Genomic DNA, 5,116 nt, shown 5'->3' with positions numbered 1-5,116 from the left:
TCTGCTAGAGTTATTGATGTCCAGTTATTGGCAAGACAAAAATCGGGTGACTGGTGATAATCTGGGAGGCAGTGAGTGCCATTGGGTTCTTCCTTGTCTGAGCAAACTCTAAGTGCTCCACAGAGTCTACTCCAACTGCATTCTTGGCCCTAGAAGCTTTATTGTGCCCATTCTGCCAGAATAGTCTTCATACTCACTCTCTCTGTCTCTCTCTCCCTCCCTGCTTCCCTCTCTCCCTCTGTTCCTCTCTCTCTCCCTCCCTCCTCCCTCCTCCCCTCTCTCTTCCTTTCTCCCTCTATCTCTCTCCCTCCCTTCTTCCTTATTTCCCTCTCTACTTACCTCATTTCCTCCCTCCCTCCCTCTTTCTCTCTCTCCTTCTCCCTCATTCCTCCCTCTCTCTGTCTCCCTCTTCCTCCCTCCCTCCCTTTCTCTCTCTCCTTCTTTCCCTCTCTCTCCCTCCCTCCCTCCCTTCTTCTTCCCTCCCACTCTTTCCCTCCTTCCCCCCCCTCTCTCTACACACACACACACACACACACACACACACACACACATTATCCCCCCTATCCCACTGACAAGTCTGAGGAGATCTGTTGATTACCTTTAATCTGTTGGTTACCTTTAACCTGGTTACATTCAACCTGGTTTTGACTATCTTCTGAGAAGAAATGTGGCTCCTGAAAATGCTACAGCTTCTTGGAGCCATAGACAAGAACTGGTTGAGAGGTGGACATGAAAGGTAGATGAGCAGCACTGAGAAAAGCTTGGCAAACCCTCATATCAGAAAGGATAGTCCTCCTGGCTAATCCCATACACAGCAGGTGCTTAATAAGTGTTGACTGATGCGTTCATTATTCAGCATAGTGTTGAGGGGCTGAGGAAAGAGAGCATACAAAGTCCATGGCGATTGTTCCATGTGGGAAGTGATTCAAAGCATAGCTATTTTTGTAATCAGCTGAATATAGATTTATCACCTAATGTGATCTCATTTTAAGGTTTTCTAATAGTAGGGGTATGTTGGAGCCTACTGGAATTACTGGATGAGATAAAACAAGTCATGAAAGTAGGGAGTTACCCAGAATGAATTCATAGGCTCAAACCATCTCCAGATTAAGGGGCAAAGTTTTGTTGTAAAGCCATAAAATAGGGAAAAGTTTCTAATGAACTCACAATTAACAAGGAGGAAAGTGGGACCTTCTGTGAAAAAGAACCCAGACAAGATACAATAATTATGTTAATTGTGTATGACAGTAAATCAACTGGTGACTATTCTGTTTATACAAGATAGCCTTCAGAGTTGACATCTTAGCTTAACTTCCAGATTGTGTAAGGTAACCGTGGGCATCAGTACAAGATAGGTCTATCTGTACAAGGTAACTCTGTAGGGTCAGCTTGCTCTTTATCAAGGTCCACTGGGTTGTTACCAGGGATTTGATATTTTGTTGGAGTCTTTTCAAAACTGACTCGGGAGAGCTAATTCTTAAATTTTCATTGTAAACATTTATACCTCAGATTGTCAAATGCTACAAATCAAGGCTCTGGTTATTTATTTTTATTGTCTAGACTTTTTAAAATGATGGAGAAATGGTAATAACAGATTAGATGTAAAAATGTGTCATGGAGACTTTTTTGGAGAATATGTTGTAAAACATGTATTATCCCATCTCTATTATGGTGGCATAGTAGTCAGTCACCTAGCATTTATAACTGCTTACTAAGTGCTTGGTTAACATGGAAATATGTTTTGCATGACTTCACAAGAATAATGAGTATCATTTTGCTTGCTTTCTCAATAGGTTGGGGAGCTGTTGAGAAGGAGAGAACTTGGAACCCCCCCCAAAATGTTATAAACAAAAACCAAAACCGTGCATACCAAGTGCTAAACAAAGAGAATAAAAATATAAGAAGAAAGATAATTTCTATTCTTACATTTTAATAGGAGGCTTATCACCTCAAAAGAAGCTAAATTAAAATAAAGATTGGAGTGTGTGAATTTTGGTTTTCCTGATTATAGGGTAGCTAGATGGCACAATAGATAGAATTCTGGGCTTGGAATTAGGAAGACTCATTCAGACACTTACTAGCCATGTGACACCGGGCTTCTGTTCCCTCATCTATATGAGCTGGAGAAAGAGATGGCAAACCATTGCTATATCTTTGCAAGAAAGTTCCAAATGGGGTCAGGAAGAGTCAGATATGAATAAAGTGACTGAACAACAACTATCTGATTCCAGGCTTAGCTCTCTATCCACTGAGCTACCTATCTACCTTTAGGGAGTAGGGGATAAATACTAGAATGGATTGGACCAGTTATGATGGCAAAGGCAGAGAAAAGGAGATTCACTTTCATTTCACACTTCATTCAGAAGGCTGAATGAGTCAAGCAATCATTTTAGACTTTTTACATCCTGCCAATTTTCATAGGACTTTTGCAGAATTTTACGGCTGCAAGGTCTTGGCCTATCAATAAATCGGCATTTATTGATGTCATTGCATTCAAGAACATTTGAACTCAGATCCTCCTGACTCAGGTTCAGCACTCTGTGCATTATAGCATCACTTAGTTGCCAGCCTGGCACATAATATGCCCTTAAAAATTTTTGTCTATTTCTTTCTTCCGTCCATCCAAATCTTGACTTAATATTTCCTAATATTAAACCTTGGGTAAGTGACTTAACCTCTGTATATTTTAATTTCCTCATCTAGAATAGAGAGAGAATATTTTTTCTACATCATAGGTTTTTATTGAGGAAAATACTCCATAAGACTTAAAATTATAGTAAAATAAATGATTAATTCCTCAGTGATTATCATAGATTTAGAATTAGAAGACCCCTAATGTAGATGATAGATTGATAGATAATTTATGTATCTCCAACAACTAACAATATCTGGTTTGGTGTTCTCACCTTCTTGAGAAGTCAGGGAGGGCGTGATCACCTCCTTTTTCGGTGTTTTCACCAAATCCAATCTCTGAATTAGTTCTAGACTGGCAGAACCTGAAAATATTGGGATGTAATAAATTATCAGCAGAAGAGAATTTCAAAGCTCTCCAGAAAAGGTCTGTTTCAATCAGGCACAGAGGGAGGTGGGCCAAGGGCAAGAAGGATGAGCACAGACACTAGTACAGGCAGCACAGACCAGGAATGGTGGGGGCTCCACATGGTGGAGAATCTATGGGGGTAATCTAAAGCAGTTTTAGTTATACTACCTAGGTTGCAAGCCAGTAAATCAGCAAAGAAGTTATAAAACATCCAACACAAACACAAAAGATAAAGAGTAAACCCCCCAAAACCAGAAACTCACAGAACCTAGCCATACCCACCCAGCACTGGGAGTGAATCAGCACTGACTCAGTGCAGCCAGAGTCGCTTGTAGAGGAAGCTTGAACCACCCCCCTTATCCTAAAAGCAGATCTCTACTTTTAAAAAATGAGTCAAAAGGTAAAAAGAACTCTCACCCTAATGAAAGAGAAGAACAGAACCCTGAGGAGACTAAAAGCAGATCATCTCCAGATGAAACCCCAAAGGGTGATATAAATTGGTCACCATCACACAAGGCTCTCCTACAAGAAACTGAAAAGGATCTTAAAAGGGAGCTAGAAGAAAAATGGAGAAAGGAAATGGAAACTTGGCAAGAGGGTTTGGAAAAGGCAACACAAATTATCTGAAGAAAATTCACTACAAAATAGACTTAGTGAAATGGAAAAAGCATATAACACCTTTAAAAATAGATTTGACAAAATGCAAAAAGAAAACAACTTCCTGAAAAACAGAATTTGTGAAATGGAAAAAAAAAATCCATAAAACAAAACAACTCATTTAAAAATTCAATTGGACAAATACAAAAAGAAGTAAAAAAAGTAAATGAAGAAAATAATTTAATAAAAATCAGAACTAAACAAATGGAAATGAATGACTCAATGAGACCTCAAGAATCAGTCAAGCAAACCAAAAAAATGAAAAAATAGAAGAAAATGTAAAATACCTACTTGGGGAAACAACTGACCATAGATCTAGAGGAGACAATCTAAGGATTATTGGACTTCCTGAAAACCATGATGAAAAAAAGAGCCTAGACACTATTTTTCAGGAAATCATCAAAGGGCTTCAGACTGCCCAAATGTCATAGAATCAGAAGGTAAAATAGCCATAGAAAGAATTCACTGAACACCTCCTGAAAGAGACCCCAAAATTAAAACTCCAAGGAATATCATGTCTAAATTTCAGAACTATTGGATTCAAGAAAAAATATCATAACAATCAGAAAAAAATTCAAATACCAAGGAACCACAATAAGGATTATCCAGGACCTAGCAGCTTCCACCTTAAAGGATTGAAGGGCCCAGAATCTGATATTCTGAAAGGCAAAGAAACTTGGAATGCATCCAAGAATAAACTAGCATGCTAAACTGAGCATTTTCTTTCAGGGAAGATGGACATTCAATGAAATGGTGAATATCATTTATTTCTGATGAAAAGGCCAGAGCTAAACAAAAAAAAAAATTGACCTTCAAATATAGAACTCAAGAGAAGCATAGAAAGGTAAAAAGAAAAGGACTTTTGAGAACTATATTTCTGTTATAGGTATACATAGAGAGTGCATATATAATTTGATTTTACTGATACAATATAAAAAAGAAACTAGAGGTTGAAAGGAGATTGTATTGGAAAAAGGGGAAAGTGGAGGTAAAATGAAGGAAATTACATCTCACAAACAAGCAAAGGAAACCTATTATAATTGAGGGAAAGAAGGAGGGGGATAAACATTGTGTGAATCTTATTCTTATCAGATTTGGCTCAAAGAAAGAATATTAGACCTGTTTGGTTTCACAGAGAAACTTCTCTCACCTTATAGAAAAGTGGGAGGGGAAAGGGAAAAAGGGAAGGGATAGGTTAAATAGAAGGGAAAACAGAAATAGTAGGGGAAAGGTATAAGAAAGGGGGAGGGACTCTAAGGAGAGAGGGTTGCTTGAGACAAGTGGTACTCATAGGTAAAATACTGGGGAGGAGGAAAAGGGGAAAAGGAAAGAGAAAACTATAATTTGGGGTAAATAAGATGGCAGGAAATACAGAATTAGTAGTTTTATCTGTAAATGTGAATGGGGAGGGGCAGCTAG

The sequence above is a fragment of the Sarcophilus harrisii genome, chromosome 3 (assembly GCF_902635505.1).
Source record: "Sarcophilus harrisii chromosome 3, mSarHar1.11, whole genome shotgun sequence".
Classification (NCBI taxonomy): Eukaryota; Metazoa; Chordata; class Mammalia; order Dasyuromorphia; family Dasyuridae; genus Sarcophilus; species Sarcophilus harrisii.
The sequence above is the reverse complement of the archived record's forward strand: the minus strand, read 5'-3'. Positions refer to the sequence as shown.